Source organism: Salvelinus alpinus, chromosome 27 (genome assembly GCF_045679555.1).
Source record: "Salvelinus alpinus chromosome 27, SLU_Salpinus.1, whole genome shotgun sequence".
Classification (NCBI taxonomy): Eukaryota; Metazoa; Chordata; class Actinopteri; order Salmoniformes; family Salmonidae; genus Salvelinus; species Salvelinus alpinus.
The window spans coordinates 33,823,102-33,833,961 of NC_092112.1; positions in this window are offsets into that span (position 1 = coordinate 33,823,102).

Genomic DNA, 10,860 nt, shown 5'->3' on the forward strand with positions numbered 1-10,860 from the left:
CTGTATGTTGTTACAATTACACCATGAGTCGTTAATCATGAAACACCCTTCTCCTTACCGGAGAGATGTTTATTCCTGTCGGCGTGATGCACTGACAATCCCGTTGGCTGTACTGACTCCGACAGCATGTCCCAAGTCAGCCATGTTTCCGTGAAACAGAGTATGTTACAATCCCGGATATCTCTTTGGAAAGCAATTCTTGCCCTAATTTCGTTTACTTTGTTAACTAGGGACTGGACATTAGTGAGCAATATACTCAGAAGCGGTGGGTGGTGTGCACGCACTCGAAGCCTCACTAGAAGACTGCTCCGGCACCCTCTCCTCCGGCGGCGTTGTTTTGGGTCGGCCTCTGGAATCAGTTCGAATGCCCTGGGAGGTGCAGGCAAAGGATCCGTTTTGGGAAAGTCGTATTCCTGGTCGTAGTGCTGGTTGTGCCGGTAAGTTGACGTTTCTCTGATATCTTATAGTTCTTCCCAGCTGTATGTAATAACACTTAAGGTTTTCTGGGCTAACAATGTAAGAATAATACATAAAAAACAATACTGCACAGTTTCCCAAGGACTAGAAGCGAAGTTGCCATCTCAATCTTGCTTCAGCAAATGTACATTACACCAGGGGTGTCGGTAGACACAATATAAGTAACATAATTTATGTCCTTCTAACCGCACTGAATGCCTTATAATGCTGGATCCTTTCACAGCATTATAAGGCTGCGTTGAGATAATGACTTATCAATGACCCAAGCCCAGCTCCGCTAATCCCTATCATTGTGACGCAGCGTAGTTATAATGCTTCATCAAATTTACATTACACCAACGGTGTCGGTAAACACAATATAGGTAACATTTATGTCCCTCTAAATGCTCTGAATGCCTTTGCTATTGTACAGCTATTGTATGCAGAAATCATGTGCCTACGGACCCGATTTATACTGTTAGCACTGAGCCGGTGTCCCCTAGCAGGAAGTCCACTGTGTGCAGCTCACCCTGCACTAGCATAAAGAACATGAGCACATCTACTGCTGGTAAGCTCCAGAGTAAAGCAATAAAAACAAGTAAGCATCCCAGAAGAAAAGTGCTCAAAATAGCCTACGTTAACAGATGTAGCTTCAGAAACAAGGTTTATGAAATCAATAATTTGCTAGTCACAGATTACATTCATATTCTGACTATCTCTGAATCTCACTTACCATTGATGATGATACAGTGATAACATTACAAGGTTATAACATTTTCAGAAAATATAGAAACGCCAATGGTAGAGGTGTTGCCGTATATTTTTAGAACCACATTCCTGTAAAGATTAGAGAGGTTCTCATGTTAAATACTGTTGAAGTAATATGGCTGCTGGTTCATCTGCCTCACCTAAAGCCCATTCTGGTAGGAAGCAGCTATAGACCACCAAGTGCTAACAGTCAGTATCTGGATAACATGTGTGAAATGCATGATAATGTATGTGATGTCAATAGAGAGGCTTACTTTCTGGGTGATTTAAATATTGACTGGCTTTCATCAGGCTGCCCACTCAAGAGAAAGCTTCAAACTGTAACTATTGCCTGCAACCTGGTTCAGGTTATCAATCAACCTACCAGGGTAGTTACAAACAGTACAGGAATGAAATCATCAACATGTATTGATCACATCTTTACTAATGCTGCTGATATTTGTTTGAAAGCAGTATCCAAATCCATCGGATGTAGTGATCACAATATAGTAGCCATATCTAGCAAAAACCAAAGTTCCAAAAGCTGGGCCTAATATAGTGTATAAGAGGTCATACAATAAGTTTTGTAGTGATTCCTATATTGTTGATGTAAAGAATATTTGTTGGTCCGTAGTGTGTAAAGAGGAGCAAACAGACACTGCACTTGACACATTTATGAAATTGCTTATTCCAGTTACTAATAAGCATGCACCCATTTAAGAAAATGACTATAAAAATTGTTAAATCCCCATGGATTGTTGAGGAATTTAAAAATGGTATGGTTTAGAGAGATGAGGCAAAATAAATAGCAAATAAGTCTGGCTTCACAGCCGATTGGCAAATGTACTGTAAATTGAGAAATCATGTGACTAAACTGAATAAAAAGAAGAAACTACACTATGAAACTAAGATAAATTACATAAAGAATTCCAGCAACAAGCGCTGACACTACACATCAAAGTATATCTGACCAAATTATGAAAGACATGCATTGTAATTTTGCATTCTGTAAAGTGAGTGTGGAAGAGGTGAGAAAAGTATTGCTGTCTATTAACATTGACACGCCACCGGGGTCTGACAACTAGGATAAAAAATTACTGAGGATAATAGCGTATGATATTGCCACTCCTATTTGCCATTTTTTCAATTTAAGCCTGCTAGAATGTGTGTGCCATCATATGGAACAGCGGGGACTGTGAAGCAACACAAACATAGGCACAGACACATGCATACACACACATGATAACATGCGCACTATACACACACTTACACATGGATTTTGTACTGTAGATACAGGGCCTTGCGAAAGTATTCACCCCCTTGGCGTTTTTCCTATTTTGTTGTGTTACAACCTGTAATTTCAATTGATTTTTATCTGGATTTCATGTAATGGACATACACAAAATATTCAAAATTGTTGTTTTTTTTCAAACTTGTTTATACAAATTCCCCCCCCAAAAAAACGGAGAAGTGGTGCATGCATATGTATTCACCCCCTATGCTATGAAGCCCCTAAATAAGATCTGGTGCAACCAATTACCTTCAGAAGTCACATAATTAGTTAAATAAAGTTCACCTGTGTGCAATCTAAGTGTCACATGATCTGTAACATGATCTCAGTATATATACACCTGTTCTGAAAGGCCCCAGAGCCTTTCAGAACAGGTGTTCGCCAAAAGGCATGTGGGAGACTCCCCAAACATATGGAAGAAGGTACTCTGGTCAGATGAGACTAAAATTGAGCTTTCAAGGAAGATGCTATGTCTGGCGCAAACCCAACACCTCTCATCACCCCGAGAACACCAACCCCACAGTCAAGCATGGTGGTGGCAGCATCATGCTGTGGGGATGTTTTTCATCGGCAGGGACTGGGAAACTGGTTAGAATTGAAGGAATGATGAGTGGTGCTAAATACAGGGAAATTCTTGAGGGAAGCCTGTTTCAGTCTTCCAGAGATTTGGGAGTGGGATGGAGGTTCACCTTCCAGCAGGACAATGACCCTAAGCATACTGCTAAAGCAACACTCGAGTGGTTTCAGGGGAAACATTTAAATGTCTTGCAATGGCCTAGTCAAATACCAGACCTCAATCCAATTGAGAATCTGTGGTATGAATTAAAGATTGCTGTACACAGGCGGAACTCATCATTTTCCTTGAAGAACGGGCAAAAATCCTAGTGGCTAGATGTGCCCCAAGAGACTTGCAGTCCTAATTGCTGCAAAAGGTGGCTCTACAAAGTATTGACTTTGGGGGGGTGAATAGTTATGCACGCTCAAGTTCTGTTTTTTTGTTTGTTTCACAATAAAAATGATTTTGCATCTTCAAAGTGGTAGGCATGTTGTGTAAATCAAATGATACAAACCACCCAAAAATCAATTTTAATTCCAGGTTGTAAGGCAACAAAATAGGAGAAATGCCAAGGGGGGTGAATACTTTCGCAAGCCACTGTATGTGGTAGGGGTGGAGTAGGGGTCTGAGAGCACACAGTGTGTTGTGAATGTATTGTTATGTGCCTTGGCAGCAGCTAATGGGGATCCATAATAAATACAAATACAAAATACAACTGGCCCAAGACACAGCAAACGTTCAAGGACAATGGTTCAACTTACTCCAGCTCATTGCAGAGTCAATCCGAAAGTAATTGGATATCTAATCGATACAGCAAAACTTTGTCGGGCATGGTGGTGCATGTCTGTAATTCAAGTGTCTGGGAGACTTAGACTGAAGGACTGCTTGAACTCGGGGGTTCGGTGATGCAGTGCACTATGTTGAATAGGGGTCCTTCACACGGCCAATATCACCATGGTGAGTTCCAGGGAGCTGGAGGTCACCAGGTTGTCTGAGGGGTGAACCAACCCAGGCTGGTAACAGAGCAGGTTACATCCCTTGTGTTGGTAGGTGTGGGGACAGCCCCTGTGAATAGAACCTGCAGTGTTACCTGTGCAAGACAGCTGAATGCAGCCTTTTACAGGCCAGTGAGCACCAAAGCATTTATTACCTTCGCAGTTTTTCGAGATTCACCATCACCTCCAAGGCAGAGGAGGCGGGTGTCAAGATTCACAGCATCGTTAGAGATCGTAACCTGTCCATCCAAAAGTTCCTGAGGGAAGAGATGCCTGACATTCAATACTGAACAAAAATATAAACGCGACATGCAACAATTTCAAAGATTTTGATTGACCCAGCCAATCATTTTTATTTTTTATTTAACCTTTATTTAACTAGGCAAGTCAGTTAAGACAAAATTCTTATTTACAATGACAGCCTACCTTGGCCAAACCCGGACGACGCCCAGCCAATTGCGCAAGATTTTTTTAAAATTAGATTTTCTCCACAAAAGGGCTTTATTACAGACAGAAATACTCCTCAGCAAGCCCCCCACCCCCAAAAATATAAATGCAACATTCACCAATTTCAAAGATTTTACTGAGTCACAGTTCATAAGGAAATCAGTCAATTGAAAGAAATTATTTAAATCCTCATCTATGTCGAACGTGAACAGAACATTTGCCCAGTGAAGTCGGTTATGATGCTGAACAGCAGGTGAAGACTATGTTGAGGACGACGAGCACGCAGATAAGACGGTTTCTGACAGTTTGTGCAGAAATGATTTGGTTGTGCAAACCCACAGTTCCATCAGCTGTCTGGGTGGCTGGTCTCAGATGATCCCGCAGGTGAAGAAACTGGATGTGGATGGCCTGGGCTGGCGTGGATACACGTGGTCTGCGGTTGTGAGGCCGGTTGGACGTACTGCAAAATTCTCTAAATAGGACTTGGAGGTGGCTTATGGTAGAGAAATTAACATTCAATTCTCTGGCAAAAGCTCCAGTAGACATTCCTGCAGTCAGCATGTGAATTGCACGCTCCCTCAAAACTTGAGACAAAATCAAGGTTCCTTCAAGCATTGTGTTGTGTGACAAAACTTCACATTTTAGAGTGGCCTTTTATTGTCCCCAGGACAAGGTGCACCTGTGTAAGGATCATGCTGTTTAATCAGCTTCTTGATATGGCACACCTGTCAGGTGGATGGATTATCTTGGCAAAGGAGAAATACTCACTAACAGGGATGTAAACAAATTTGCGCCCAAAATTGGAGAGAAATAAGCTTTTGTGTGTATGGAACATTTCTGGGATCTTTTATTTCAGCTCATGAAACATGGGACCAACACTTTATATTTTGTGTTTATATTTTTAGTCATTGTCTTGATATTCTCCAGTGTTTTGTACAATACGTTATTTGTACATTTTCCCAATGTCATGTCATCTTATTAGGGGATTGAAATAAAATAGATGCCCTGGCTAAATCAAGGTTCCTTCAAGCAAGTTGGACTCGGAGTATAGTGGAGGAGGAGTATAGTGAACCACTTGTACTGGGTAGCCTCAATCTCAATCCCAACCTGCCAGTTGGTCAGCACATGCCCGGAGTACACGTCCTGGTAATCCGTCTGGCCCCGCAGCCTTGTGTATGTTGACCTGTTTACAGGTCTTACTCACGTCGGCTACGGAGAGCGTGATCACACAGTCGTCCGGAACAGCTGATGCTCTATGCATGCCTCAGCGTTGCTTGCCTCGAAACGAGCATAGAAGTGATTTAGCTTGTCTGGTAGGCTCGTGTCACTGGGCAGCTCGTGGCTGTGCTTCCCTTTGTAGTCTGTAATAGTTTGCAAGCCCTGTCACATAAGACGAGCGCCGGGGCCGGTGTAGTATGATTCAGTCTTAGCCCTGTATTGACGCTTTGCCTGTTTGATGGTTCGTCGTAGGGCATAGCAGGATTTCCTGTTAAGCTTCCGGGTTAGAGTTCCGGAAGATGACAACACCACCCCAACGGGTATTGCTGTGCAGCTTCAGTGTGGTGCTCTTATTCTTCTCACTTCGCTTGGTGAGGTAGATTGCTGCTATAACTTGATGACCCTTCACATACCTAACGATTTCCTTGGCTCTCTTGTAGAGTGTATCCATTATTTTCAGTGCCATGATGTAATTGAGAAGCAGATTCAATGCATGAGCAGCACAGCCAATGGGTGTTATGTGAGGGTAGGACTCCTCCACTTTAGACCAAGCAGCCTTCATGTTCGCAGCATTGTCTGTCACCAGTGCTGTCACGTGTGCTCCCTCTCCGGCCTCTAGGTCACCAGGCTGCTCGTTTAGATTAATCCTAATCTAAATTCAGTTAGGATCACCACTTTTTGTCAGAATAATAGTAGAGAGTGATTTATTTCAGCTTTTATTTCTTTCATCACATTCCCAGTGGGTCAGAAGTTTACATACACTCAATTAGTTTTTGTTAGCATTGCCTTTAAATTGTTTAGTTTGGGTTAAACGGTTCGGGTAGCCTTCCACAAGCTTCCCACAATAAGTTGGGTGAATTTTGGCCCATTCCTCCTGACAGAGCTGGTGTAACTGAGTCAGGTTTGTAGGCCTCCTTGCTCGCACACGCTTTTTCAGTTCTGCCCACACATTTTCTATAGGATTGAGGTCAGGGCTTTGTGCTGGCTACTCCAATACCTTGACTTTGATGTCCTTAAGTAATTTTGCCACAACTTTGGAAGTATGCTTGGGGTCATTGTCCATTTGGAAGACCCATTTGTGACCAAGCTTCAACTTCCTGACTGATGTCTTGAGATGTTGCTTCAATATATCCACATAATTTGCCATCCTCATAATGCAATCTATTTTGTGAAGTGCACCAGTGCATCCTGCAACAAAGCACTCCCACAACATGCTGCTGCCACCACCACTGTGCTTCACGGTTGGGATGGTGTTCTTCGGCTTGCAAGCCTCCCCCTTTCTCCTCCAAACATAACGACGATCATTATGGCCAAAAAGTTATAGTCAGACCAGAGGACATTTCTCCAAAAAGTACAATCTTTGTCCCCATATGCAGTTGCAAACCGTACTCTGGCTTTTTATGGCAGTTTATGGCAGCTTCATTGCTGAGCGGCCTTTCAGGTTATGTCAATATAGGACTCGTTTTACTGTGGATATAGATACTTTTGTACCTGTTTCCTCCAGCATCTTCACAAGGTCCTTTGCTGTTGTTCTGGGATTGATTTGCACTTTTCGCACCAAATTATGTTCATCTCTAGGAGACAGAACGCGTCTCCTTCCTGAGCTCTATGACGGCTGCGTGGTCCCATTGTCAAAGGTGTGCGTACTGGGAGCGGAGTCAGGTGCAGGAGCGCAGAGAGTTGTGAACAGGCACACACTTTATTTAGGCAGGAGAAACCAACAGACGGATGCCACTGCGTCGAAACCTCCAGCCAATTGGCAAAAGTGCAAAACGCGCAGTCAGTCACAATAATTATGTACAAACAAATGAACAGACGTCGTGAAATAAAACACGGAAATAAACACATACCATTATAGTGTGTCAAAATAGACACGTAACACAAAACAATCTCACACAAAGACACGAGGGGGAACAGAGGAATAAATACATGTAGTGTGATTGGGGAATGAAAACCAGGTGTGCAGGGAACAAGACAACACAAATGGATAAAAGAGAAATGGAGCGGCGATGGCTAGAAAGCTGGTGACGTCGACCGCCGAACGCCGCCCGAACAAGGAGAGGAGCCGACTTCGGTGGAAGTCGTGACAGTACCCCCCTTGACGCGTGGCTCCAGCGGCGCACCGAAACCGCTTCGGGAACGACCCGGATAGCGAGGCGCAGGGCGATTCGGCCGGTGACGGTGGAACTCCCGCAGCAGTTCAGGGTCCAACACATCCGCCACCGGAACCCAGCACCTCTCCTCCGGACCGTACCCCTCCCACTCCACGAGGTACTGAAGGCCCCTCGCCTCGAATCCAGGATGGAACGGACGGAGTACGCCGGGGCCTCCTCGATGTCAAGAGGGGGCGGAGGAACCTCCCGCACCTCAGACTCCTGGAGCGGACCAACCACCACCGGCCGGAGGAGAGACACATGGAACGAGGGGTTAATATGGTAATCGGGGGGAAACTGTAAACTGTAACATACCTCGTTCACTCTCCTCAGGACTTTAAATGGCCCCACAAACCGCAGTCCCAGCTTCCGGCAGGGCAGGCGGAGGGGCAGGTTTCGGGTCGAGAGCCAGACCTGGTGCGAACACCGGGGCCTCACTGCGGTGATGGTCCGCGCTGGTCTTTTGGCGCAGCGCGGCCTGCTGGAGGTGACCATGGGCGGCTTCCCATGTCTCCTCCGCGCGCCTGAGCCTATTGTCCACCGCAGGAGCCTCGGTCTGACTCTGATGCCACGGTGCCAGAACCGGCTGGTACCCCAATACACACTGAAAGGGGAGAGGTTAGTGGAGGAGTGGCGGAGTGAGATCTGCACCATTTCTGCCCAGGGCACGAACGCCGCCCACTCCCCCAGCCGGTCCTGGCAATAGGACCACAGAAACCTGCCCACATCCTGGTTCACTCTTTCCACCTGCCCATTACTCTCGGGGTGGAAACCTGAGGTGAGGCTGATCGAGACCCCCAGACGTTCCATGAACGCCCTCCAGACTCTCGAAGTGAACTGGGGACCTCGATCAGACACTATATCCTCAGGCACCCCGTAGTGCCGGAAGACGTGTGTAAACAGGGCCTCCGCAGTTTGTAGGGCCGTAGGGAGACCGGGCAGAGGGAGGAGACGACAGGACTTAGAGAAACGATCCTCAACGACCAGGATCGTGGTGTTTCCCTGTGAGAGGAAGATCCGTAAAAAAATCCACCGACAGGTGTGATCAAGGCCGTTGTGGAACGGGTAAGGGATGTAGCTTACCTCTGGGCAGGTGTCTAGGAGCCTTACACTGGGCTCACACCGAGCAGGAGGAAACATAAACCCTCACGTCCTTAGCCAAGGTGGGCCACCAGTACTTCCCAGTCAGACAGCGCACCGTCCGACCGATCCCCGGATGACCAGAGGAGGGTGATGTGTGGGCCCAATAGATCAACTGGTCACGGACAGCAGACGGAACGTACTGACGCCCGATGGGACACTGGAGAACATGGCCCACCTTGCCTGACGAGGATTCAGTCTCCTAGCTGGCCGGATGTACTCCAGGTTGCGGTGGTCCAAATGAGGAAAGGGTGTTTAGACCCCTCAAGCCAATGTCTCCAAGCCTTCAAAGCCTTAACCACAGCCCACAGCTCCCAGTCCCCCACATCATAGTTCCGCTCTGCCGAGCCGCTCCGCCGGGCTTCGAGAAGAAAGCACAGGGGCGGAGCTTCGGTGGCGTGTCCGAGCGCTGAGAGAGCACGGCTCCTATCTCAGCCTCGGACGCATCAACCTCCACTATGAACGCCAAAGAGGGATCCGGATGCGCCAGCACGGGAGCTGAGGTAAACAGAGCTCTTAGGTGCCCAAAAGCCCTGTCCGCCTCAACCGACCACTGCAGACGTATAGGACCCCCCTTCAGCAGTGAGGTAATGGGAGCAGCCACCTGGCCAAAACCACAGATTAATCTCCGGTAGTAATGGGCAAACCCTAACAATCGCTGCACCTCCTTTACCGTGGTGGGAGTCGGCCAATTACGCACAGCTGCAATGCGGTCACTCTACATCTCCACCCCTGAGGTGGAAATGCAATACCCTATGAAGGAGACGGCCTGCTGAAAGAACAGGCATTTCTCAGCCCAGACGTACAGGTCATGCTCCAACAGTCGTCCAAGTACCTTGCGCACCAAGGACACATGCTCGGCGCGTGTAGCGGAATATATCAGAATGTCATCGATATACACCACTACACCCTGCCCATGCAGGTCCCTGAAAACCGCGTCTACAAAGAATTGGAAGACTGATGCAGCAGGTACTCATAATGCCCTGAGGTAGTACTAAACGCCGTCTTCCACTCGTCTCCCTCCCGGATACGCACCAGGTTGTACGCACTCCTGAGATCCAGTTTAGTGAGAAGCACGCCCCGTGCATTGACTCATTCGCCGTGGCGATAAGAGGTAGCGGGTAACTGCACCTCACTGTGATTTGATTGAGACCTCGATAGTCAATGCACGGGTGCAGACCTCCATCCTTCTTCTTCACTAAAAAGAAACTCGAGGAGGCGGGTGAAGTGGAGGACCGAATGTACCCCTGACGCCTCCCAGAGGGACCAACCCGGCACCAACCGGCAGTGGGCCCTCTGCGGCCACAGATCGTGCACGTGAAGGCCCCTCCTCCAGCCTCCCTACGCGCAGCCCCTCCCAGCTTCATGGGCACCAGAGTGGGGGTGCTGGAAGATGGAACCGACAGAGCCCCCTCTGGACGTCCGCGGGTGACCAGCAGGTTATCCAACCGGATGGAGAGATCCACCAGTTGGTCAAAAGTGATGGTGGCATCCCTGCAGGCCAACTCCCGTCGGACGTCCTTGCGCAGGCTGCATCAGTAGTGGTCGATGAGGGCCCTGTCATTCCATCCTGCTCCGGCGGCCAAGGTCCGGAATTCCAGTGCGAACTCCTGTGTGCTCCTCGTCCCCTGCCCTAAATGGAAGAGCCGCTCCCCCACCGCTCTTCCTTCAGGTGGATGGTTGAAGACGGCCCGGAAGCGGCGGGTGAACTCCTCGAAGTGGTCCAACGTCGCGTCTCCTTCTCCCCATACGGCGTTTGCCCACTCCAGAGCTCTCCTCGAGACGCATGAGACGAGGGCGGACACTCTCTCCCTTCCCGAGGGAGCTGGGTGAACGGTGGCCAGGTATAGGTCCAGT